Source organism: Mus musculus, chromosome 5, assembly GCF_000001635.26.
Source record: "Mus musculus strain C57BL/6J chromosome 5, GRCm38.p6 C57BL/6J".
Classification (NCBI taxonomy): Eukaryota; Metazoa; Chordata; class Mammalia; order Rodentia; family Muridae; genus Mus; species Mus musculus.
In genome coordinates, this window is record NC_000071.6 from 3,270,313 (window position 1) to 3,298,189 (window position 27,877).

General features: G+C 43.6%; 2 long non-coding RNA genes across 6 annotated transcripts in view; one reads left to right on the forward strand and one right to left on the reverse strand.

The window, feature by feature from the left end:
- Positions 1–27,654, forward strand: Gm36548. 2 transcript variants are annotated; one of them, XR_868219.2, is made up of 3 exons: positions 1–203; positions 3,671–3,805; positions 27,146–27,654. It is a non-coding gene; the product is annotated as a predicted gene, 36548 (long non-coding RNA). The 2 variants fall into 2 exon arrangements; XR_376697.3 differs by lacking the exons at positions 3,671–3,805; positions 27,146–27,654 and adding an exon at positions 322–336.
- Gm36470 (predicted gene, 36470) overlaps positions 19,668–27,877 on the reverse strand; it is a 53,580-nt gene continuing 45,370 nt past the window's right edge. For all 4 annotated transcript variants that reach the window (NR_168898.1, NR_168896.1, NR_168897.1 and 1 more), the window contains one exon: positions 19,668–20,143. This is a non-coding gene — a long non-coding RNA (predicted gene, 36470). The remainder of the gene's footprint in view (positions 20,144–27,877) is intronic.

Here is a 27,877-nt window from a genome sequence, read left to right on the forward strand (position 1 = left end):
TGTGTCAGGAAGCTGCAGCTCCTCTCCTCTGGATCTTTATGACCACACCAGGAAGCATTGTGATCTGCAGTCACTGCCAACCTGCAGGATTACAGCTCGTTCCTCTGGGAACTGCCCTGTAGTGTCTGCATACAGCCACCCTCGACCTGTCTGCCTGGTCTTTGCAACCTCTAGTGGCTGTTGTTCCACAATGTGTTGTGAAGGTAAGGTTTTGTGTCCTTGTATGAGTGAGAACATCGTGTCTGACTTCTTGTGTCTTATTCATTGATCTGATGTGCCGTGATCAGAGAAAGTGGCTGAGAGTCTCCTTCCTCCCTTTAGAGACCTGAATGGTTTGCACCCAAACACAAACACAAACCATTGGGAGAGTGATTGGTGAAGTGGTGGACATTTACTCGGGCAAAGGTGAGGCTGAGTAAATATAAAATCTGCCTTCAAGTATTTTTGCATCAGGGAACAGAAGTATAACTTTATGCCAGTTTTTGTGTGTATGTGTGGTTAAAAGGTCAATGATGAAAATGGCACATAATGCTTTTATTTACTATTGATTTTTGTCTTCAGTTGTTGTTGTTGTTGTTTTTATTGTTATTGCGGTGGGGGGTGAAGGTGGGGGTGGTAGTGGTTTTTCTAAGACAGGGTCTCCCTGTGTAGCCCTGGCTGTCCTGGAACTCACTTTTCAGACCAGGCTGGCCTGAACTCAGAGATCCGCCTGCCTCTGCCTCCTGAGTGCCAGGATTAAAGGCGGCGGGCACCAGCATTGGCCAGCTTACTTACTTACTGATCCCAGACTCAGAGAGATTCGTGTATCCCATGCAGGCCTCTTCTCTCTTGCTATGTAGCAGTAAAAGACCTTACATTTAGGTTCCCCCTGCCTCTCCCTCCCAAGTTCTGGGGTTACAGGCATATATCACCTAACCCAGAATATGTGGTACTAAGGATGGAACCCAGGGTGTTGTGCATGCTAGGCAAGTACTCTACTAACTGAAGTATGACCCCAAATCCAACTCCAGAGACTGCTTTACACACACACACACACACACACACACACACACACACACACACACACACACGTCGGGCAGGGAAGGTGGGTCACACTCAATTTTCAAGTGAGAGAGCAAATACACCTTAGCTGAAATTCTTCAGGAAGAAGATGAGAGGCCACAGATAAAATCACTGCAGGAGAGATTCAGATAACGAGGCTGGATAAGTAACCCCTTCATTGTGGCTTGCAGGTAGTAAAGGTCTATATTATGACATTCTTCTGATATCGTCCCAGATTCTGAATCTGCCCGATGTTTCCAGTTGAATGTCTTCTCTAGATTTTATAGAACAGCGTCAAGACCCATGAACCTTAACTTTGTTCTCAAACAATTCAATTATTTTAGACTTGGCGAATTGATTTAACTTTATGTCAACTACCTACTTATACCTACTTGTATCTTAAATTATTTGCTTGGACATACATATTAAATATTCAACATTATAAACTCTACTTGTTTTGATAGCTATATAAGTTTGTGCCTACCTCTAATTTTGTGTCAAGACTGGATGTATATTTACAATATACCTCTACTTTTATAGAGTTACAAACGTGTGTGTGTGTGTGTGTGTGAAAGAGAGAGAGACAGAGAGAGAATGTGTGGTATATGTCTGTAATTTATTCACCTATGTATGTGCAGGTTCATGCTCCTGCATATGTGCACAGAGGCCAGAGGAGGGTATTAGACATCTTGCCTCATCGTCCTCTATCTCATTCATTTGAGAAAGGTTGACTTATTGAACCAAGCCCCAATCGTTCTCTTTTCTCTGCCCCCAAAGTGCCACAGCACTAGGGTTCATGGCTATACTCAACTTCCTTATGTGTTCTAAAGACTGGTCCTTGGGCTTATAGAGCAATCTCTTCTACCTGCTGAGCCCTCTTTCCAATGCCAGCTTCTGCATTTTTACTTTGCTCTCAAAGCCCCCGAAATTCTGCATCCTCCCCTAACTTGTCGATGGGAAACTGGCCAAGCATCCTTTCTGACAGCGCATGATTATCTCCTCATTCTAAGCACTTTAACCTCTGTTCTTCCATTCCCCTAATGTAAATCTTGAAGGCAACTGGCATTCTTAAACCTCATGTAAACATGTATAATATTTAATAGAAAGCTTTCTTTTCCTCTGGGTTCCCTGAGAAGCAGACCCTGGAACATGGGTTAAGTGTCGATGTTTTTATTTGCAAACACAATCCTAGGTCAGCAAGAAAGAAGGAGGAAGAAAAAGAAATGGTAAAAACGGGATTCTTCCTAAGGTGGAATACTGCACACAGGCCATGGATGACAGAGCCTTGGGGAGGTATCAGGGGGAAGATGCAGGAGAGGGAGTGTGTCTGCTCAGCCCCATCCTTGGCCCACATTTCCATTAGTCAGGGCTTGGCAGCTGTTTGTTTCCTCATCCTTCTAGGTAGCTGTGCTCAATCCCTTTGGCACCCATTCGGAAAGCTGGATTCCACACCACACTCTGCAGTGTTTATTCAATCCCATTAGTGGTAGAAGAAGCTACATACCCACACCTTCCTGCTCTCTAAGGAAGCACCAAGACTGGACCACTCTGGCTCTGTCTCTGGAGCACTTGGAACAGAGCACTGAAGCTGCCTGTGACACATCTGCTTCTCTCCTTACCCCTCCTCTTTCTTTCTCCTTCTCTTCCTCTCCCTCTTCTTTTGGTTAATTCAAAACCTCACTGTTGTACTTCGGCTGGTTTTGAACATCTAGCCTCAACTCACCTTTCCATTTGAGCTTCCAGAGTCGCTGGAACCTCGCATGCTCTATGCTGGCTGCTCTGACCTAAATCTCCATGTCTCTCCTAGACTCACAGGTGGGGCTGTGTGACTGGCTCTAGACAGTCTATGAGGTTATGTATGTGCTCCTAGATTAAGCACTAAAGAAAGGGTGTGAGTTGTCACATCTTCCCCTTGCGGCAAACCCTAGACACCAGTCTAGGAGCTGTGTTTACATTTCCTCAGACTGGCTTCACAGCTGCAAAGCAGCAGAGAAAAGGTATCAAGTGGAGGCTGGAGAATCATCTCAAAAGAGGAAGTGGAAGGGACTCAACAATAAGAAGTGAGAGCCCAGAGTAAGCACTGGAACTGTGTTCTGCTGGCTATACTGTCTAGGTCCATGTACATCTTACTGCCATAAAGGATTCTTAAACATGGCTTTGGTTACTGTTGTCAGGATAACATTTCTCTCTCTGATGGCAGCCATGACCTCTGCCCACCTCATTAGTGCATTCTGTACCTAAAAGAAAGGCAAGAAAAAGATGCCTCTCCACTCTACTGTGGTCTCATCAGAACCATGTACTGGGGGGCCTGTCCTCAAATACAACTGAGTCTGAATGCTAAACACAGAATAAACCCAACTATCCCTGCCGCTGTAACTCAGCTTATACGAGAACTTAGCCCTGCTCCTTTTCTTTCCTGTAGTTAGTCAGAGGACAAATATTCGTGACTGATGAAGACCTGAGTACTTCATGTCTCACTTTGCAGCGCATAAATGGGAATTACAGAAGTCTCGATGGGTTTTTCCTGACAAACACAAGTCAGGATAGATAAAAGCAGGAAGCTGTGAGTTAACGAAGCCTGTGGCCAGCCATTCTTGCTCATAGGCTTCACCATCTGTTTTATTTGCAGGCAGGAACCTCCTTGCTTCCCTCTGAAGCTCCCTTCCTAGAAAGGTCAGAGCCGTTCCTTCCCATTCATGTGTTGAAATAAACACATGATTCAGTTATCACCCTTCCTCAAACCCCTCCAGCTTACATGCTTTGGGTAAGTGATTTTTATCTCTGTGAAGAGTTTGAGATTAAACTGGGAGGAAGGGGCTATCATTTTGGCACAGTGTATCATTATCTATTTCAAGAATCAAAGAAAGAAAAGAAACAAAGAAATAAAGAACTTCTAGGTGTGTAAGTGGAAGGTCATCAAGAGTTTGCTGGAGGGAAGGCTATTATTTTCTTTTTCAAATGTTCTTTGGCATAGAAACAAAATACTCCTAAGGATGGACCCAAACTCTCATTACATTGGCACATCTATATTTTATGTTCTCAAAATTTGGAATTCAGAATTTGAAGAAGATTGCCTGACCTGTCCAGCAGGTCCAGTTATTGGAGGGTCTCCAGGAGACCTTCTCCTAAGAACCAAATGGGGGGTAGAAAGAGACAAGAACCTTGTGCAATGAACAACACACGGAAGCAGTCTGAGTAACATCAAGGTCTCACTGTATTAGCCAGGCTCAAGGTTTAAATGCACAAGCAAAGGAGGAAGTACTTCTCAGCAGGAGGGATGATGGGGCAGCAGAAATTTTTCTTTTGGTGACTACACAGGGAAGCAGGAACTTGGCGGTATCAGGGTACATCCTGAGGTCAGGACATCCGGCGCTGACTTAGGGCTGGAACAATCTGTGGTTGTTCTCGGAGCGGTGCATCAGTGGCCCGCTTTTGACCCCCTTTTCTTCTCGGAGGAAGAGGCCCAATTCAGAGATCAGGACAATTGTGTTGTCTTAATAGCTCCCAACATCTCCCCCGTTTTAATATTTTTATAAAGGCATATTGTATAATAAATTTGTAGCCACGTTTTTAACCGACCACCTAAACATCTGTTTGCTCACTGGGTGATTCTCTAAAACCACGAAGGACACAAGGACAAGTCATCTATGAGGCTTGAATTAACGGTTCAGTCTGTTGGGTATAACCTGGGCTAGCCAAGGGATTTAGGAACGAAGCAAGCTCCATTGGTAGAGGTAGAGGTCTGATCCCCAGTGTGCAATGTTAGGGGCCATGTACAGGATTGACTCTCACTCCCACAGATTTTTACCCAGAGTAACCCTGACCTGCTCCCATGCCGTTTTTTCCTGAGGAAAGGACTCTAGGGCACTCAACCTTCATGCAATCAGACATGCCTCTCAGAGACTGTCTAACAGCATCCAGACTAATCTCTGTGCAGTGTTTAGTCTCACAACTCTCATGGGCGACAGCTTCAAGTTCCAATTTTTCAATGTGTCTAGCCTGGAATGACTGTTTAGTTTCCAATGTGGCGAGAATGTATATTACCATGTCGGAAGCACAGACTACGGCAATCTATAAATGATTCGTGGCATGAGACTGATGGCCGAATTTAGGGGTAGGGAAATGATCTTACTCAAGCATTTTATGGACATTGAGTCTCTCTCCCTGAGACGAGGGTGATGAAGCGGCATCCACATCTGACTCTTTTCTCCAGTAACCTGCTTGTTATCACCAACGTCCAGCCGATGGTAATGAACTGAAACAGATGCGCTTGAAAGAGATGAATCAACTTGAGATTTAACAAATCGGGTCAATTTCTGAAATGTCCAAGGACTGAAGGAAATCAATAACAGGAGTCCCAATAGGGGCCCCAAAAGGGAGGGCAACAAGGTCAAAAGCCAGGGGGAGGTTGAAAACCAATTTTGATACCATGACTCTTGTTGTTCTCTCTCTCTTTTTCTTTTTTCTAAACTGGCAGTAACCTTGGCAATGCTATCTTTAACTAATCCAGTTTTATCAACATATACGCAGCACTCTTCCTTAAGTGCAGCGCATAAGCCTCCTTATTGTAGAAAGAGCAAATCTAATCCCCTTCTATTTTGAAGGGCAACTTCTGAAAGGGAGACCAAGGAACCAGTAAGATCATCTAGGCCCCTTTTTATATTCTCTATATCTTGGCTAATAGCATCATTGAACAGATGGTAATTGCGAGAATTCTGCTGAGACGACACAAGGGCTGCGATTCCGGTTCCGGTCCCAGCAGCACCCAGGCCAAGAAGGACCACAAGGGTCACCGCTGAGATAGGCTCTCTTTTGTGGCGGGATGGCAAGGAGGCACCTCGATCCCAAAACTTCAGTAAGTCATCTGACTCATGAATACTAAAATTTGGAAAAAGCTGAACCAAGACACAATAATCTCTATTATTTATAAATTCTTGTATAATAATGTACCGTGTAAGGCCCGTGGAACATGCCAAAAAGGTATCATTTTAGGGCAAGAAGATAAAAAAAAACATTTTTATTTACTCTAAACGTGTTATTGCAAATCTCTAGCAAGGGCCGCGGCGGAAGCATACTTGAGCCCAACATACAACTTCTTACCCTAGAGAGTTCTGTCAAGGTAAGCTGAACTGACTTGAAGGGGAGCTGCCTAGCATCTGAAAGCAGGGTAAAATTTCCAAATAAGGCTATGCCCTCATAAAAGGGCGGGGAAAAAGAAAAGCACATTCAACAATCTTCAAATTCTAACATTATCTCTTTGTATCTTATCCAGCAAGGCTAAAGCATATTCAATATAGACCACAGTAAATCAGTGGAAGAGCCCCCCCACCCCACCCCCGCAGGGAGAGTGGGCTGAAATAGGGTCGTAGCATGCCCTGGGGCAGGAACAGGGGGGCGGGTACCTGGAAGTCGGGGATTGTTTGGGGGTTTAGGGTGATGTAGTTGGGGATTAGAGCCGATGGTTGCTTTATGACTGTTAGGGATGGTTTTAAGAAGCTGAACCTTAACGGTCAGGCCATTATCATAGTTATCTTGATACAATCTTAGGCCCCAGGAGAGAGGGCGAGAACTTTTCCAAGCCTCTAAGTTCTTCCCCTTAGCAGTAAATTTTAGGATCAGTGGATCACACCATCCCTTAATGGGCTGTAAGGGACAGGCTGCAGGCCAATGTGTTGAGGAAATTACTGTCCCATCTGCCCCAGAACCCAGGAGCCCTTGAAACTGTTTGCCCTCTAGAAACAAAGTCAGCACGTGAATCTGTTATTTTCTGTGCCCAGTAGACTTCTGAGGATCCCGGGGAGGATGGTCCTCGCTCCTCTTTCATATAAGGGAAATGGACGAATAGTGGGAGTGGTAGGGCTTAGGCTATGCGCTCTCCAGCCCTAAGGGTAAGTGGTCCCTGCGTGGCAGTGACTAAGATTTTTATCTCCCCATGGTAGTCGGTGTCAACCACTGTAGGAGTCACCATTAGGCCTTGTAAAAGTCTGGACACTCGGCCGGTGATGAGAAAAAAACGTCTTTTGGGTAGGGGGCCCAAATTCACCTGTTTCGACGACCACTGTTCCCTCCTCAGGAGTTATAATCCTGGTGGTGGAGGAACACAGGTCTAACACTGCGTTCCCTGCCGTGGCCCTGCACAATCTCCTCTGGGGGCTAGGGGGTTGTCTGCAGTTGTCATCTGGGGAGACGGGCCCCGCAGGGGGGCCCTCTGGCCATTTCCCTGGACCGCAGGGAGTGGGTGGCCGTTGATGTCAGTCTTAGATCGGCAATCTCGTGCCCAATGGCGGCCTCTCTTGCACTTAGGGCAAAGACGGGGGTGGGGGGGGATTTTTGTTGGGTAACAGGCATGGTTGAGACTAGGATGCTCTGTCTCTGTGTAGGGCATCCTCTAGCAAAATGTCCAGGTTGGTTGCATCTATAGCAAGTTTTTTCTCCTTTATTTAATTGTAAGGCAGCCCCAATAGCCAGGTTGATAGACTTAGAAACTTGTTGGGAAAACACATCTACCTCATTACAAAGCTTGATCATAGCATTTATATCTAAACTCTTGGTTTTACCTCTCAGGGCAGCCCTACATGCCAAATTGGCGTCTTCAAGAGCAAGTTGTCGGACTAACAGACCCTCACTTTCCTCAGGTCCCAAAATTCTCTCAGCTGCTTCCTGCAATCTGGCAACAAACTGCGCATAGGACTCTTGGGGCCCTTGTATAATCTTGGTTAGGGGAGTAGTTAGCGCCCTTACAGCAGGGACAGCGCGCCAAGCTCCCAGGGTCACCTGTGCCGTCTGGGCGAGGACACCAGGGGAGAGCCTTAATTGTTTTATGTCTGCAGCGAAATTGCCTTTACCTCAGATTTTATCAGCAGTCCAGGGGGCTGTCTTACTAGTAGGATTCTTTCTATTATTTGCAGCCAAATTTTCTCCTCTGTCCACAAACTCTGACTTTCAAGTTAAATATTGGCCTCTAGTGAGGACAGGCTGAACAACTTTATTCCATTCATTGGTTATCAAGTAGCCTTTTCCTGCTAAACCTTCTAATATAGATACTGTGAACGGGGCATCAATAATCGATTATGGCCGAGACGGCGATCGGGAGTTTTCTAAAAAATCTTCAGTAAGGGCTAGGAGGCGAGCGCCTTCTCCCCCCTCTTCTGCCTGTTTAAGGAGATCTCTGACGATTCCCCAATAGGTAGAAAAGGACTCAGGGACATCTTCTCCTTGTTTTATTAAACTATTGATTTCTTTGCCTACTTTATTCCAAGTTAAAGGGTGTATTTCAGAACCATTCAATACCAGCCATGGACATCTCTCGTCCACAAAACAACAAAATTTTATTAAATCCTTTTTCTTAACTTTTATCCCTCTCTCCTAAAGAGACCCCCTTCATCTCTTGAATAAAAACTGTCTCTTGGGACAGAACATTCCCCATGGTTAATGGGACAACAACTGAATGCCTAGGCTTACCTCTCGACATCCACGACACTCTATCGAAGTGGCGGGGAACTGTCTCACTGTCTGCGCAGTACCTCTTGAATCCGTTGTCCGGAGGGTGGTCGTACCTCGTGCCCCACGTCTGGCGCCACTTGACCCGTCCAGCAGGTCCAGTTATTCGAGGGTCTCAAGGGGACCTTCTCCTAAGAACCAAATGGGGGGTAGAGAGAGACAAGAACCTTGTGCAATGAACAACACACGGAAGCAGTCTGAGTAACATCAAGGTCTCACTGTATTAGCCAGACTCAAGGTTTAAATGCACAAGCAAAAGGGGAAGTACTTCTCAGCAGGAGGAATGGGGCAGTGGAAATGAACCTCAGCAGGAGGGACGGGGCAGTGGAAAAAGAGGAAGTACTTCTCAGCAGGAGGGATGGGGCAGTGGAAATTTTTCTTTTGGCAACTACACAGGGAAGCAGGAACTTGGAGGTATCAGGGTACATCTTGAGGTCAGGACATCCTGCACTGACTTAGGGCTGGGACAATCTGTGGTTGTTCTTGGAGCGGTGCGTTGGTGGCCCACTTTTGACCCCCTTTTCTTCTCAGGGGAAGAGGCCCAATTCAGAGATCAGGACAATTGTGTTGTCTTAATAGCTCCCAACAATTGCCGAGGCCATTTATAAGGAAGGAGCTAAGGCAAAGTGATAAAGACCCACGTGCAGCTGTAAGGCAGAAATTCCAGCTCCCCTGTTGTAACACATGGTGTCACCCTCGGGTGAGTGCTAGGTTGGTGGTTGCTTTGGCCATAATGAGTAGGGCAGCAGTCAAGAGTAACACGCCCCAGAGGAGCAAGAAGAAATGGGTTCACTTCTAACACTTAAGACATGGGATGGTTTTATATGTCTTCACTAAGGCATGCAAGGGGGGAACTGGCTTTTTTTGCCTCTGAAAACTATTGGACTGGAGAGATAGCTCAGTGGTTAAGAGCACTGACTGCTCTTCCAGAGATCCTGAGTTCAATTCCCAGGAACCACATGGTGGCCTACAACCATCTGTACTGGATCCGATGTCCTCTTCTGGTGTGTCTGAAGAAAGTGACAGTGTTCTCATATATATAAACTAAATATTTTTTTAAAAAATGAAGAAATCTACCATTGTAGGCTCTATACGTCAGCCACCAGGTATTTAACAGACACTGCCTAGTTCGCGTGTCTGTAGAATCTCTACAGGTGAGATAATAAAGCTCAGGGGCTGCTCTATAATTTTTCCAAGATTGTACAGCAGAAGAATGGTAGATCTAGAAACAAACTCATTATGCCTGGTTTCAAAATGCATCCTCTACCTACTGGAAGACAGTTTCTCTAAATAAATAGGCTGCTATCCATAATGCTAAGATCTGAAATCAACCTAGCATCCACCAATGGAAGAAGAGATACTGAAATAAAAAACATGGTGTGTACATACAAGGGAACTCTCTCTGATTTCATGTCATGTATATACAATGGAACACTCTCTAATCTTTGAAAGGAGGAAATTCTATTAGTTGTAGCAATATGGAAGAACATGGAGGACAATATTGAGTGAAATACACCAGATGCAAAAAGACAAATGCCATTTTCACTTATGTATGAAATCTTAAAAGGACTCAGTTTTCTTTAAGAGGCTGGGCACTGATAGTATGACCATGTAACAGTGAGCAAGTGGTGACACACATTGGACTTGGACTTAATTGAGAGGGGGTATTTTCTTCTTCTTCCTCCTCCTCCTCCTTTTCTTCCTCCTCCTCCTCTTCTTCATCCTCCTCTTCTTTCTTTTCTGCCCCCCTCCCTCTCTTTCTCCTTCTTCTTCTTAGGGGGAGGTCACAAAATTAGGGGCTGGACCCAGAAGGTCTGGGAAATGAGTGTGAAGGGGAACATAACGTGGAATTCACAAATAATCAATACAAATATTGTGTTGAAAGAGCACAATGCACAGAAGTAGAAAATCGGGTGCTGGTTATCAAAGGCTGGAGAGAGAGAAGGGTATCGACAAGGGAAAGTCCATGGTGTCCAGTCAAGAAAAAAGTATATTCAAGACTTACTGCTCCATGAGATGACTCGAGTGTGTTAGAGTGCAACATTAGGTTGTACATTTCAAAACTGCTGGGGTTTTAAGTATTCTTACCACAGAATCAATGAGTATGTGAACCAATGGGTATTCTAACTACCTTGATATAACCATTCAATGGGATACATTTACAAAAAATATAATATTGTAAACTATGGATATGCAGAATTATTTGTTAATTAAAAATACAAACTTGGCTGAGCTCAAAGCACAGGTCTGTAAGCCTAGCTCTCCGGAGGCTTCGGTCGGAGCATCAGGAGTTCAAGGTCATGCTCGGTCACATCATGATTTGAAGTCAGATTGGACTCCCTAAGACCCTGCTTCAGCAATCACCAAAAGGCAAAAATTAAAACTGAAGATTTAAGCTAAAAAATAAACATGCTGAGAGGTTATTTATCACGCCACTTTTAAAATACAACAAAACATCACATGCACAGACTATTAGAATGGTGTTTCCGCTGGTGGACAGCTAATGTGCCAACAACAATGCAAAAAGTGTTGTCTTAGGGTTTCTATTGCTACAGTGAAGCACCAGGACCAAAAGGCAAGTTGGAGAGGAAAGGGTTTATGCCATTTTCACTTCCACATTGCTGTTATCACCAAAGGAAGTCAGGACAGGAACTCAAGCAGGGCAGGAACCCAGAGGCAGGAGTTGATGCAGAGCCCATGGAGGAATGCTGCTTGCTATCTTGCTCCTCATGGCTTGCTCAGCCTGCTTTCTTATAGAACCCAGGACCACCAGCCCAGGGATGGTACCACCCACCATGGGCTGGGCCCTCTCTCATTGATCACTAATTGAGAAAAATGCCTCTATGAGATCCAACTGTACGTCATTTTTCTCAACTGAGGCTCCTTCCTGTCTGATGACTCTAACTTGTGCCAAGTTGATACACAAAGCCAGCCAGTACAAACATGTTCATGGGAGTATTACAAATTTTTTATAAGACAAATACAAGGATATTTTGTCAAGGGTACTAGGAGAGTCTGATTATAGTTCTGAGACAACCAGGATATCAATCCTAACCTGACGTTGGCTCCTCGTTCTTTAGCATTATCTTTACCACGTTGATGCTCATCTATTCAATGGCTCTGCCCCCTTGGACAAGGAAGCTAAGTTATCTGAACCTGTTTCCATGTATGACATGACGCTGCTGAAATCTGACTCTGGGAGCTATAAGGAATGCAGCACAGACCCACTCATTGTACTACTGCCTGGTGGGCGTGTGGTAGCTTCCACACTTCAGTGGCTGCTGAAGGACTAATGCACCTACCTGCCTTTACTGTTTTTCTTAATCTCTTCTTCCTTTCAAGGGTGTTGCACCGAGGAAACAGACTGTTTACTACAGAGGGTTTCCATCCATGTTCTGAGAGTTGACAGCTTCCCTCCCTCCAGCCTCACCAGCCCCTCCCTGCCAGCTCTTCCCCAGCTAAGCTCCTTCCCACTCTGCTCTTTGTCTTCATGGGAAACTAAGCTCCCCGGGGCGGTAAACCTGTCCTTCTACATATTTGTCAATTACTGGGTGCATTTAGAGAGCTAAATAAAAAGCAAACAACCACACAGTTGGAGTGAGCTTCCTCAATAAAATGCCTCAGATATTATCTCAAGGCCCCTAATTATTCCAGATCTACAGACAGGACAAACATAAACAGACGATTGCCTCCAAAATAATCGAATGACATCTCTGGCTTCTGTTCCGGAAACAGGCAGCCAAGGTGGATGGAGAGCAGAGATGTTTCCTGTCCTCAGCTTCTTGAGAGGTGAGTGGCTCATGCCACTGATCAGAGTTAAAGGGCCAGCTCTGTGCTGATGACCAGTGTAACTTTGCCTTTCCCGAGAACCACAACCACAGTCAACCCACTGAGCCTCTCAGGACATCCCTCTGGGATGTGCAGATGGAGTGTCACAACTCCTTATCCACGCTATGTAGCTATGTGGGAGCCTAAACTCTAGGCTCTTAGAGTGTACCAGGAGGAAGAGGAGGAAGAGCAGGAGGAGGAAGGATCATGTTAGAGCCAGTGACCAAAAAGAATGAAAGAATTAGTGAGAGATTTTGAAACTTCCAGGAAGTGGAACGTTTTTCTTCTCCTAGCTTTTCAGGAAAGTTGACTTGATTGACAACTGACCTGTCATACACATTAGGATATGCAATGTGATTTTTTAAATACATGTGCATTGTGAAGTGTCTGCCACAGTGAAGCTCACTGGCAACTTACTGGCACAGGGTTACCATTTCTGTGCAGGGTTGAGTGGTAACAACACTTGAAATCATCTGGCTTAGGGAATTGCAAGTGTTCAGTGTATCTTTAAATGTGTACTTCTATTTTTACGTGCCTGGGTGTTTGCTTCAATGTATGTCTGTGTAGCATGCATGCTGTGCCCTCAGAGGCCAGAAGAGGGAGCCAGAGCCCTGAAACTGGAGTTACCCAATTGTTAACTGTCATGTGGGTGCTGGGAATCAAAGCTGGGTCTTCTGGAAGAGCAGCCAGTGCTCTGTGTCATCTCTCCAGCCCTTCGATGTATTTTTAACAGTAGTGACCCTTAGAAGTCCAGGAGGTAATTGTCTTATACCTTATAACATCCCTCGATTTTGTCTAAGTATGCCTTGAGAACTGGCTGGCTCTCTGCTTTCTCAAGTTCACCTTTGTTACATTCCATATGTAAGGTCATTTGATGCTTTTTTCTTCTTCTTCTTCTTCTGAACCTGTTCTAACTCACATAGCATAACGTCTGCAAGGTCCATCCAAGCATTTGCAAATGTGATTTCCTCCTTTCCTTTCCTTTCCTTTCCTTTCCTTTCCTTTCCTTTCCTTTCCTTTCCTTTCCTTTCCTTTCCTCTCCTCTCCTCTCCTCTCCTCTCCTCTCCTCTCCTCCCTTCCCTTTCTTCCCTTCCCTTTCCTTCCCTTCCCCTCCCTTCCCCTCCCTTCCCCTCCCCTCCCCTTCCCTTCTCTCCCTTCCCCTTCCCTTTCTTTCCTTCCCTTCCCTTCCCTTCCCTTCCCTTCCTTTCTTTTCCTTTCCTTTCTTTATTTTCTTAGTTTACATATGAGGGTGGGGGGTAGTGTGCAAGAGTATTTGTGTGCATACATGTAGAAGGTACACATCAATATAAAGTATCTTTCTGATTCTCCAGCTCACTGATTGAGGCAGCATGTCTCACAGCCTGAAGCCCAGCAATTCAGCTTCTCTGGCTTGTCAGCAAGGCTCCAGGACTCTCCTTTTTCTATGTCCCTGGTGTTGGAATTACAGGCCTGTGCAGCTATACTTGGCTTCTCATGGACACCAGGAAACCCAACCTTGGTGTTTGTTCAGTAAGCATTCACTGAATTAATCGTCTCCCTGGCCCCAGACTTTCTCCTTTCTCAAGGCTGAATAGTCTACTGTGTACAGCTGTAGACTTAACCCTTTCTCAATCCACTATTAGACAACAGACAACTGGTTTCTACTTCTGTATTACTTTTCTGTTGCTGTGATAAAACACCATGACCAATGCAACTTATAGGGTTTGTTTGGGGCTTGTGTTGCCAGAAGGATAAGAGCCCATCACCATCAAGTCAGTAAGATGGCAGCAGGCAGGCATAGTAGTGGAGCAGCCACTGAGAGCTCATGACTTCATCTACAAACAGAAAGAGGAGTTAACTGGAAAGGAAGCAAGGCTTTTGAAACCTCAGAGCCTTCTGCAATGACATACTTCCTCCAGCAAAGCCACACCTCCTAACCCTTCCTAAACAGCTACCAACTGGGAATCAAGTACCTGCGACTTACAGAGGACATCTCTTTGAAACCACCCAGCATCCTTCTTGGCTATTGTGAATAATGTTAGAATGAACACAGTTCAGCTGCCTATTCAATACATGGATTTAATTTCTTTGGGGTGTATAGATGTAGCTTCATTTCTTTTGCATATAGGTACTCTGTCCATATACTGTATGTGCTGAGCAGAAGCTGGTTCAGCTTGCACGGTCCTCATGCCTCATTTTTATTTTACTCTGTTTTATTGTATCCAAAAACGTACTTCCAAGATCAATGTGGAGAAGTTTTTCTGTTTTTCTTCTTTAGAGTTTTAGGGTGTAAGATGGAATACTTAGGTGCTGAACGTAGTCTGTGTTATTATGGAGATTTGAGGGATTCCACTGTTGTGCCTCCGCCTCTCTCTCACATTCTCAACGCCATGAACTGTGTCCTTTCCGGTTGGCTATTGTCTTATTCTTTCTTTTTGCTGGTGTCAATGATCTCTTGAGTATACATGTAAGTTCATCTCTGGGTTCGCTGTTGTGCACTGCAAGTCTAACTACTTGTTCTTATACCAGTTCCGAATTACCTTAATTGCTATGGTTTTGTAATGTAGGTTGAAATGAGAAAATATGACACCACCAGCTTCTATCTTTTGCTCAAGGTTGTTATAGTTATTCCAGGGTTCTTATAATTCTGTACAGCTATAGGATTTTTTTTCCATTTCTTTTCTTTTCTTTTTTTTTTTAAATGTGCATTACGACAAATCCATGGGTCACAGGTTAACACTAACACTTCTGTGGACCTATCAACATGGTATATTTTTCCATTTATGTTTCTTTGGTTTTCAGACCTCTCATCTGTATCTAAACTCTTCCAGTTTAAAGATCTTTAGTGTGAGCCAGCCCTGGTGGCGCACGCCTTTAATCCCAGCCTGGGAGGCAGAGGCAGGCAGATTTCTGAGTTCGAGGCCAGCCTGGTCTACAAAGTGAGTTCCAGGACAGCCAGGGCTACACAGAGAAACCATGTCTCAAAAAACAAAACAAAACAAAACAAAACAAAAAAAAGAAAGAAAAGATCTTTAGTGTTCTTAGTTAAACTTATTTTGAAGCATTTTCTTCTTCTTTTGGATGGGGGTGGGGTGCACACAAGCCACGTGTGTGGAGCTGACAGGAAACTTTCTGAAGATCCTTCCACACTGCTGATCAGGGTCTCTGCTGTTGTTTCTGTGGCTCTACATAACCTAGGACAGCTGGCCTCCAGACAATTCTATTTTTACATGAGTTTCGGGGACTGAAGCTAGATTGTTACAGTGTACTCACTGAGCCACCTCACTGGCCCAAAGAGGCATTTTAAATTTCTTCTTTTACTAGTTTGAGCCATTAGTGTATAAAATGCTTTTTTTTATGCTGATTTTCTGGGGGGGTATGGGTTCATGTGGCTGTGCATGCTAGTACAGGTGTAGGGGGCTGTATATATGAGGGGTGAGTGTGTGTGTGTGTGTGTGTGTGTGTGTGTGTGTGTGTGTGTGTTAGCTTTCCATTATTGTAACAAAATGCCTGGGGGGGTGGCAGTTAAAGGGATAAAGATTTACTTTGGCTCCCATTTTCAGGGCAATCCCATTTCAAGGCCTGTCCATGGGCCTTTGATGACACAGGACATCACAGCAAGGAGACAATGACAAGGAAAGCCATTCTACTCCTGGTATTTAGAAGGCAGAAGAAGCTCTTTGGGGAAGAGCTGTGGCCCCCAGAACACATTCCCAAGTACTCACTTCCTGCAGCTAGGGCCTCCTTACAAGCTCGAATCACCTCCTAGGGGGTCCACTAAGTTCCCCTGATGAGGTCAGAAGCCCACCCCCAAATCTGCACGCTGTTCCAAGGAGGGATCAACACCTTCAGAACGAGTCTTGGCAGACAATCCAGATCTGAACCATAAGAATATTGTTGTCATCGAAAGCAACATTTTTTTATTAATTTATTTAATTATGACCCTGTGTGAGTCCATCCCACAGGTATGGATGAGGAGGTTTGGAGCTTGAGGTAGCAGCATTTGTGAGCTTCCTGATGTGGATAAGTGAGAATCAAACTCTGGTCTTCGAGAAGACAGTATGCGTGCTTAACCACTGAGATATCTCTCCAGCTTCCTGGAAACACAGCGTTTCTTTTTTCCTAATTGACATACCTTTTATTTCTTTTTCATGTGTGGTTGATTTGGCTAGAACTGACAGCCAACCTCATACTAAATGTTAAAAACAAAACAAAAGCAAAAGTCTCAAACATAATCATCACTTTGTGGCTATAAAACTCTCAAGAATTCTTCTGAGTGGGAAACAAAACCCTTCACATTCAGGCCAGCAAAGGTCCTCTTCTGCAGAACACAGGGACGCACACCACTATGAAGTGTTGTCAACAGAAGGGTGCATAAGAGGGGAGTTAGCAAGGGGAGAGTGCAACAGACAGCAAGGGCTTCTAGGGTAGCTAAGCCCTCAGATTTTGCTTTCTTGGGTTGTGTAAGGACAAACTCAATTCTTTTCCAAAAGCAAGCATGGTAAGAAAGAAAGCAGCAATAAGTGGTGTTGTACAGTGAAGTGGAGGTACGGAGATGCAGCCTCAGAGAAAGAAATTAGCATTTTTCTAACCCCACAAACCAGCTGCTGATAGGTTAGACTCTCTGCATCTCTGTTGTTCATTTCTTCCAGTCATTTTCAGGAGCCATCACACACACACACACACACACACACACACACACACACACACACACACACACACTCCACCTAAGCCCCACCTGACACACACTCCTTTCCCCACACCAGTACAGCTGTAGGAACTTAATGGTGTGCATGGACTGGAAAGTCGGCTCCCCTCATATAATAAACGTGAGAATCAGGGCTCTAAAAGACTCACTAACCAGCGCAAGTTCACGTGTCTTGAAAATGGTACAGAGAAGACTGGAGCCCTGGCTTTCCCTGGTTTCAGATCCTGGGCTCAAAAGTGATAATTATTTTACAATGTTTCCGTCTTGGACTCATGACTTTGTTTGGTTGGTTGGTTAGTTGGTTGGTTGGTTGGTTGGGTTTGGTTTGGTTTGGTTTTGCCAGGATTCAGTTCCTTTTTGGCTTTTTGGACTTCTCATTAGTTGGGCACTGGTTCATCTTCTGACCTACCTCTTCCCACTACCTCTCTCTCTCTCTCTCTCTCTCTCTCTCTCTCTCTCTCTCTCTCTCTCTCACACACACACACACACACACACACACACACACACACTACCACTTCTGTACAAACAGAATCTGGGGGCTGCCCATTTCATCCTCACCTCTGTGTCTTTATTCAGACCGTTGTCCTCCCTTAGAGAACCTCTCCTGCCCCCACCCAGGTGTACAGTCTGTGACTGCTTTGAGGCAGACCCTGAATTGATATACTGAGTGCTTCATTGTAAAAGAGTACTCTATTATGATTCTCTTCAGTCGCCCTCAGATCATTAACCCACACAACAAAATACAAAGTAAACCTCTGCTATAGTTGTTCCTTTTGTGTTTTCTTGCCAACTACTTCTTGATATAAAGAGAATTTCCTGTTATCCTTGGACGGCATTAAGTGTACCCAGGCCCTCCATGAAATCTTGATTACCGACAAAATACCAAGGAACCAGAATATGAAATACAAAATGTGAAGACTTGGAGGTTAAGTTAAAATTAGTAGTTAAAATAAAAGTCTATCCGATGTGACAGAAATTTAAGCAGCAAAGCTTCAGGCAAACTAGATTTAAAAGGCAGAAACAGACCAGAAGCAGATTACCCCCCTAACTTGGATTGCACTTCCTTCTACCAAGGCTCTGGCTCTCTACAAAATGGAGAAATTACTTCTTACAGCTTCTACACAGGCTCCTCAAGAAATGCTTTTTAGTGTCTGTGAATGGAACCTTACTTGGAGTTTTTGTGGAAGAATATGGTTCAGGATTCTGTTCATATTCTGTTGTCTAGACTTAATGAGCATCTCGTCGGAACAGAAGGTTGTAGTAACTGTGGCTGGGAAATAACAGAGGTCGGGAGCTCTGCTCTTGGAGAGTTCAGGTGTGTGCATTTGAGGGAAAGAGTGCTTCAATGGGTCACTCCCAGAGTGAAAGGTAAAGACAGCAAGTCCGCAAACTCTGCGTCCATGCAGAGGTGATGCAGATCTCAGAGAATAAAAAGAACGAGGTGAAAGGTTTTCCGAACTGAGTTAGCAGAAGAGCTGAACTTAATGTCATGGGGAGAAAGGCACAAATGCCCCCAGTGTGTGCAAGATGGTGGCAAAAAAAAAAAAAAGCGCTGTGACAAGTGATGTGAACAGTCCTAGGTGAATGACTGGACATAGAAAGTCATTATCGCCCTGAGCCCAAGAATGGGTTTGTGGTTGAACAAAAAGAATAATGTTTTGAGAATTGTTTACTCCATGAAACAAGAAAGCTTTCAGTGAGTCCAGTTGCTCTTGAACAATTAGTAGAAATAAAAAAAAATACTTGTAAAATGTTTTACAAACATTGTCAAAAAGAAAAGCCCAAGGTAGCGTCTTAATCCCCTACTGAAGGACATCAGAGAAACCATTTTTCAAAAGGAAGAAAACACCTAAGTCCTAAGTTCCTCATGAGGAAAACTGTAGGCTTCCAGATCACAGCTCAGTTTCCCATCACTACCTGAATTCAGAGATTAAGGGGGTGTATTTCTTGTGCTACATTTTGGGGTACACAGAACTTGCCATTATGTATGGTCTACTTAAGAAGACCCTGAGGCTTTTCAGGGGTCAGGCCTGGGTCTAATCATACCTATGCATTGTGTATGTAGATGTACAAGACGTATGAATACATGAATTATACCTTATCCAGTGGAGTATCACCCCACACAGTATTGATTTCTACAACCTTCAGCTATTGAGATCAGCAGCATTTACCCAAGACAAAAAAGCCAAAACTCCTGGATTCATCAGAATACTTGTTCCCAAAACCTACAGAGCCATAAAACGAAAAGACCCAGAACAGTGGAGAAAGTATTTTCTAATAGTATTTCATTTCCCTCAGACTGCTGCTAGGGGCCTAGCATACTGCTCTATAGTACCGGCCTTTGTTAGGGTTGTATTTGCCACCTGTGTTTCTTTCTTTCTTTCTTTCTTTTTTTTTTCTAGCAACAATTGATCTCTGTGCCAACTTCTAAATAACCATAAATTTTGTTCTTATAAACCTTAATGAATGCTTGGCTAAGATGCTATAACTATTGGCTTCTACATGGAAGCATAAATGGAAAGAGGAGAGAGAAAAAAGTCCACACTGAAAAAAACGGGTAAAATAGGGGGAAAAAAGGAGAGAGAGAGAGAGAGGGCGATCACAGCAAACCCACAGTCGCAATTTGCCTTTAATGTGAAAGAGGCCTTGCTTTCACTGAGCGGCAGCTTTCAGGGGTTTTAATCTCAAAGTGGCTGATCAATTTAAGGTAAGTGGCAGGCGCTTGGCCTGGTTCCCAGGCTTGGCTTTGCTGCGCTTAAAAAAGAAAGGATTCCTGGAGACACACAGACAACAGACATCACCAGCGGCTCCCACATTCCAAGCATTTTAACACAGATTACGTTGGCATGATTCTACTGTTTGCTGAAATCTCCTAGGTGTTGCATATTCCCCTTCCTTGCCCTGGTTACCCAAAATGGTTTCCTCAGGTCAAGACCTCCCTATGCCAAACAGCTTTCAGGGCGGAGAGGGGAAGAGAGGGGCAGGGGTCAGAAGAAAATAGGCCGCTTCAGTCAGCAGGTAATTGACCAGTGAACTTCCCGCTGCAGGCGCAGGTCCATCCAGACAGGGACTGTTTTACATGCATGCCTGAGGGAAGGAAAGAGATAGTTTCTTTAGCAAGGACAAACTTAATTCAGCTAGGAATGCCCAGAGGATTAACGGAGTGATTGGGAGTTATTTCACCCTCAGGTTTTATGAGCACGAGCCTCACATTTGTTAATTGTTTATCTAGTGACCTCCTTCTCTGAACACTTTCACACAGCACCCTCAAAGGGGCCGATATTAAGTCTATTAGAATAGACCCCCTTACTACTGCCTTGTGTTCTTTGAAAAGTGAATTTTCTTAACCCATATAAAATATGACCTAAGTTAAGTAAATATATTTTGCTACACACACACACACACACACACACACACACACACACACACACACGTTTCTGTACACTTGGGCTGTATCATACCTTTATGGGAAGTTGTAATTTAATGTCCATTTTCTCAAGTTTTTCAGGTACTTTGCCCTTGGTGTGTTCTAGAATGCCTCTTTTTAAGTCATATACACAAAAAAATTTTCCTCTTAAAAATTTATCAAAATTATAAAAAATATTAATACAGGTTGTAAGTAACATTTTTACCAATTAAACTTTTCAAAAGCAGTTTATAAACCGCTAAGCTAGGTGCATCCAGAAACGCCATTTTTAACATTCCATAGACTGACACCCACACGTTTCACTTGAGAACGGCACAGCATTAAAATTAAGTGATTTATATTAACAACATGTATTTGTTTTTGTCAGGATTGGTTTCTGAGCTTGCAGAACCAATTGGCTTAGGTAACTGACCGAGGCTATTATGCACACGTATTGCCATGTAGGTGTGGCCTTTAAAAATAACATGTCACTCTTCACCGACTGAACAAATGAATGCATAACATGACGTAGATAGCAGCCTTCGCTGCTGCTGCCTCCGTCTTGTCAAGATGCGCCCTCTAAGGCTTCAGGAGCTCATTCCCCACCCCTTAAGATTGCTTTACAATATCAAGTGTATAGTGGTGAGCCTTGTATGAGTTCATACATGTCATATACATGTATGCAGGAGTCCACTGGGTACCAGATCCCCTGGGGATGAAGTTACAGGCAGTTTTTGTTAGCATTCTGACTAAGCTCCACCCCACAGTTACCTGACAATAGCCAGGTAGGCCTGACCCACTATAAAAGGGGATGCTTGCCACCCCCCCCCCCCCCACACACACACCATGCTCTCTTTTTGCTCTTCTCTTGCTCCCTTGCTCTTCCCTTTCCCCCTCTCTCCCCATTCCCTTCCCCTACCCCCCACGTGCTCATGGCTGGCCTCTCCCTCTCCCTTTCCCTCTCCCTCTCTCTGCCTTTCTCTGCCTCTGCTACCCTCTTAACTTCCCCTCCTCATGCTCTGAATAAACTCTATTCTGTACTATACCATCATGTGGCTGGTCCCTCAGCAGGAAGGGATACCTTGGCATACACCCTCTGAGGCATCCCCTTCCCCCATACCTCACCACACCTCCATAGAACATACCCCCCTTTTCTTGATCTTTTTATAAACACGTCAGTTGTGAGCTGCTGTGTGAGTGCTGGGACCTGAACCTAGGTCCTCTGTAAGCACTCAAGTTCTTTTAACTAGTCAGTCATCTCTCTGCCCTCATTTAGCAGCTATTTTGAAACCATGAAGAAAAACAACCTGTGAGAACAGAGGACATGAAAATAAAAGACAAAGCTTTGAATAATATCCCTGAGCTGTAGAACCAATGATCAGGTTTCTTGGGGGTTCTTTTTCCTTGAGAAATTCTTGCTCGTTCACTGAGTCAAAGTTGCCAAGCATCTGTTAAGCCCTAAATCCTGTTCTAGGCTGTTGAACAAAATACAAGGTCCTCAAAGGTCCTCGTGGAGTCAGAGTCTAACCTGGAATGGCAGTTCATTAAAGATGAGCAAGGCGAGGCTACTCTATGTAAGGAAGCTTGTGGAGCAAAAGAACCAGGCACAGCGAATAAGGAGACAGGCTTTTGTATCCAATTGAAGACAGGGTGGGTTGGCCTTGCTAAGGAAGAGAGATTACACTAATACTATAAGAAACAGAAAGTTCTTTCTCAGGCTGTCAGAATTCTGTCTTGTCAGCCATGCTCAGAAACCGTTTCTCCCTGCATTGCAGTTTGCTCATGGGTCTGGGTGAAAGAGACTGCCATTTTCCTCTACATCCTCCACATGCCTCTGGGAGCACATGCTGTCATCAATGCTGCCACAGCCTGAAGACCCTCGCTTGCTTTTGTCTCTGTGCTTGTATTTAGTTGGCTGGTTGTTTTTGAGACAGTCTTGTCTTAGATACTGCTCTATTGCTTTGAGACACCATGATCAAAGCAAAGTGTTAGTTGGGAGCTTGCTTAGAGTTGCAGAGGGTTAGTCTGTGATCAACACAGTGGGGGGCATGGAGGCAGACAAGCAGGCAGGCATGGAGCTATAGCAGTAGCTGAGGACTCACGTGTGATCCAAAAGATCCAGGCAGAGAAAAAATGTGACTGGGCATGATATGGGCTTTTGAAACCTCAAAGCCAACCCCCACCCCAACCTGTTCCCATCACCCCCCACCCCCAGACCCTCACCCTCATCTCTCATAGCACACCTCCAACAAGGCCACACCTCCTAATCCCTCCCCAAAAATTTTACTACCTGGGGACCAAATATTCAATATATGAGCCTATGGTAGCCATTCTCACTCAAACCACAAGCCTCATATATCTTAAATTTGCCTCAAACTTGAACTCATCATGATGTAGACAAGGTGATGTTGAATTTCTCATCCTCCTGGGACCACAGGTGTGTACCACCACACCCAGACATCTTACATGCTTTTAATGTGTGTCTGTGTGTGTGTGTGTGTGTGTGTGTGTGTGTGTGTGTGTGTGTGTGTGTGTGTTTTCTTTCTTTGGGTTTTGTTGGTATGAGATTACTTATTTCCTTTGTCCCCTGGGTATAGATAACCTCTTTGAGTTGGAGTTCTCCTTCTAGTAATTTTCTGAAAGGTAGCATTTGTGTCTAGATACTGTTTAAACTTGACTATGTTACAGAAGATCTTATTTTTCTCCATCTATGGTGATTGAAAGTTTTGTTGGTTATCATACTCTAGGTCTATGCTCTCAGAATCTGAAAGACATCTGTCCAGGCCTTTCTGGCTTTTTGAGTCTCTGTTGAGTAGTAAAATGTAATTTCAGTAAGTTTGCCTTTAAATGTTTTTTGACCGTTTTCCCTTGTGTCTTTTAATTTTCTTTTGTTGTTGTTGTTGTTGTTGTTGTGTATGTTTAGTATTTTGATCATTATGTGATTCGATCCTTTTTGGTCCAATCTATTTGTTGTTCCGGAAGCTTCTTTTACCTTTATAGGCACCTGTAGTGGATAGCCCAGGAGTTGCTTGTATTTTGATGCTAATTCTGCTCTCCCTTGAAGGTTGTGAATGAGGAATGAGTTGCATACTCAGGTGACTTCTTGTGGAACTTCCCCCACTTTAATTTGTAAAATAAAGGCTAGAGCCTGTGACTGGGCAGGAGAAGGGAAGGTAGAGCTAAAAGTTTGGAGGAGAGGGGAGAAGAGAGGATGATGAAGACAGTGGAGGTGGAAGGAAAGTGGAGCAGAAGCACGTTGTAAGTTATAAGCAAGTTATAAGGGATCTCGTAGATGGAAAAGATGTAGTGTAGCAGTAGATCTGCCCAGCCTAAGTCTAGTGTGCAGCTTGTGTTAATATGAATCGGGTTGTGTTTTCTTTGCCCGGGTTTATTTGGGTTGGAGACTTACCACCACAGGCATGTTCTTCTTTAGGTTAGAAAATTTTCATCTATGATTTTCTTAAATATGTTTTCTGAGTTTTTGAGCTGGGATTCTTCTCCTTCTTCTATTCCTATTATTCTTAGGTTTGGTCTTTTCATAGTGTCCCAGACTTCCTTGATGTTTTATGGGAGGAAGTTTTTAGATTTGTATTTTTTGGATTGGCTGTTGATACAGCAGGGAGTCTCTTCTTGTTCTTCTGTTTTGATCTGCATCTGTTCTTCTGTCCATTGTGACCTACAGCTGAGCAGTGAGAGTTCTCAGAATTTGGGAGCAAGGGCAAGGCAGCAGGGCAGGCAGGGATGGGAGCAGTGGTGAAATGTGTCTGTGGGGACTGAGTCTAGGGAATGGACAGTTCTGATGGCAGGCAGGACACTCACATGTTCTTATGATTCAGGCTTAATTTTCTTACTATTTTGTTTGAAATAATATAGCATTTTTCTTAAACTATATTGCTTTTATATTTTAACATACAATAGTTTTATTATTTCAGTGATTTAATATTTATAATTTCATTCATTTCAATTCCATTATGCTAAATAACAGTAGATGAGAGCCACACAAATAAAAACTTTCAATATTTTTTAAGTCTTATGGCTAGAATTTTAAAAACATTGATCAATTGATTCAAAAGAGTCAGCATCCTGTCCTTAGAGGGCTTTTCTCTTATGCTTATTTGTGTATGTGGACATGGAAAGGCTATTCATACACACTGTGTGGAAATGTAAAGATTGTACTCAAAAGGGGGTCGGAGAGATGACTCAGTAATTAAGAGGGCCAGAGTTCGATTCTCAGGATGCTCATGGCAGTTCCACCTGCCTGTGACTCCAGTTCCAGAGAATATAACACTGTCACACAGACATACATTCAGCTAAAACATAAATGTGCAAAAATAAAAATAAATTATTTTTAAAATACTCAAAAGAACTAAGGTTATCAGCTACCAAGGTTACATTTAAAACTATAGTAGTAAAAATCAGACCAAGAGGCTAGAATAGAATCTAGTAATGGGCCCCAGGTGTGCTGTTACTGGACTCTCATTAATGCAGCACACTGGCATCAGGGAGAAGGGCCTTTGCAATCAATTTTTCGTGTTCATCAGTACCTGAGGTAGGCAGTGCTTTGGATTTTAGTGAAAAAAAAAACACTCAGACACATCAAATAAATTAGTAAATATAAGACTGCATTTCTTTCCTGGCATCTGACATTGAGCATCTCATATTTTATTTTCCATCATCATCCTTATTGATAAAGTGTCTGTTTAGCTCTTTTAATGACTTTGTAACTAGGTTGTTTTCCTATTTACTGAACTGAAGCATTCTTCATATATTTAAGATTCATGTCTTCCCAGATATGTGTTTTGCAACCATTTTCTCCTGGTCTGGCTTGATTTTACATTCTTTTAGAAAAAAAAAAATCATTTTTAAAGTACTTTTTAAAAAGTCTTAAATAGAGGCTGGAGAGATGACTCAGTGGTCAAAAATACTGGTTGCTCTTGCAGAGAAACCAGGTTTTACTTCCAGCACCTATATGGCAGTTCACAACCATCCATAACTCCTGTTCCAGGGGATCTAGTGCTCTCTTCTGACCTCCTCAGGTACCAGGCACACGTATGATACACAGACACACATGTGAGAAAAAGACAGACAAAAGAAATAAATCTTCTATTTAAAAATGTCATAATAAAGTATTGCCTCATGTTCTTTTCTGGATGCTTTATTGATTGGCCTTTTTGTACATCTGGAATAAATTTTTCTATATGAAATGAATCAGATCAAGCTTCGTATATTCTCTATAAAGATCTCTCACCCATAGCTGGTAGGAATTTAGAATGTTGCTACCACTTTTAAAATAGAATCTTTTTATGTTTGTTTGTTACTTTCGACACAGGTTTTCTCTGTATAGCCCTGGCTGTCCTGGAACTCACCCTGTAGACTAGGCTGGCTTCGAACTCAGAAATCAGCCTGCCTCTGCTTCCCAAGTACTAGGATTAAAGGCGTGGGTCACCACTGCCCGGCACAGACAGAATCTTATTACAAAACCAAATATTATCTTACCATAGGATTCAGGAATACACTCACAAGTGTTTGTCCAAATGAGCCAAAAGATTACATGTTCAGGAAAGCCTACACAGGAGTGTTTACAGCAGCTGGATTCCTAATCATCCCAGCCCCTGAGAGGCGCCTTGTAAATTCAGGAGGAAAATGTAATATCAAATGGAAATGGAGTATCCTTTAGCAATAAGAAGAAATGAGCCAAATATAGATGTAGGATAGATCTAAGACATAATGTCAAGGGAAAAAAAGCCAGCCTGAAGAGATTACATAGTACGTCATCCTTCCAAGAAAGAAAAAACTGGAGGGACAATTAGAAATCAGAGGCTGATAGGTTACATTAGAGCTTTCCAGCGGAAGGAACTGGCAGGATACAAGAGATTTATTATGGTGATGGGCTCACACAGTTATGGAGACTGAGCGAGCCCATGATAGAATTACTACCTGCAACCCAGAAAACGAAGGATGGCAATAGTATACCTCAATGTGAACTGTAAGGCCCAAGAACTGCCATGGCTACTGGGTGGAAGTTCCACTGTTTGACAACCTTAAAATCAGGAATTCTAATATTGAAGGGCAGAAGAAAACTGATGTCTCCACCCAAGAAGAAAATGAAGGATTGCCCCTTTCTTCTACCTTTGGTTCTGTGTGGAACCTCCATAGACTGGCTGATGCAGTCCACATCAATAAGGCTGATCTTCTTCGCTGAGTCTACTGACTAAAATGCCAATCATTTCCTCAAAACACCACATCAAAACACTCAGAAATAATGTTGGACCAGCTATCTAGGTTTCCTTTAACTCTGTCAAAGTGACATGTAAAGGTAACAGTTCCATAGGGGGGTAGGAAATAGCAATGAATAAATAGAGCATACAGAAATTTTAGGCCAATCAAATTACTGTGTGCTGTAATGGACACATAACATCACACATTTTATGAAATAGCCTAATGCAAGCTTTGGACTTCAGTTAATACAACATACTGATGTTGTTTCCACAGTCAGAACAAAATCTACCACATCAAAGCTTGGTGTCAATGATAGCCAAAACTGGAGAATGCAAGTATATGGAAATGTGATATTTATTTTTCCTCTCATATAAACCTAAAACTGTCTAGCAAGTAAAATGTATTAATTAAAATAAGAGGTATTAATCATAATACAAATGACTAATTATCTGACCTTATTACAGTTTAGAACTTCTGCCCAGAAGCCTGCCTGGACCAGGGACACCAGACAGGTGCCCACCATAACTGTCATCTGAGAGGCTTCACTGAGCAAATAATGAAAACAGATGCAGAGACCCACAGCCAGACATTAAGTGAAGCTTGGGGAAATCTGTGGAAGAGGAGGAGGAAGGATTGAAGGAGCAAGAGAAGTCAAGGACACTAAAAGAAAATCTACAAAATCATCTAACCCTGGACCCTTGGAGGCTCACAGAGACTGAACTGGCCAGCCAGAGCGCATGCATGGGAAGGACCTAGGACCCCTGCACATAGGTAACAGCTGTGCAGCCGGGCCTTCATATGGGACTCCTAACGTGGGAGCAGGAGTTGTCTCTAACTCTGTTGCCTGCCTTTCTCCTAACTGGGCTGACTTGTCTAGACACAGTAGAAGAAGATGCACCTAGACTTACTGCAACTTGATGTTCCAAGGCTGGTTGTTATTCATGGGAGGCCTCCCCTTTGCTGAGGAGAAAGGATGGGGGCAGAGGGGGAGGGGACGGGAGAAGGAGAGGGTGGAAGAAGACCAAGGGGAAGATGTGATAGAGATCTTAAATTTAAAAATTAAATTTAAAAAAATTAGAACTTCTACCAAAGTTTATTGAGAACAAACAGTAGGTTCAGTGAGATGGTTCAGAGGTGAAGGTGCTTGCCACCAAGTCTGACACTCTGAATTTAACCCCTCAATGCCTGGAATCCTC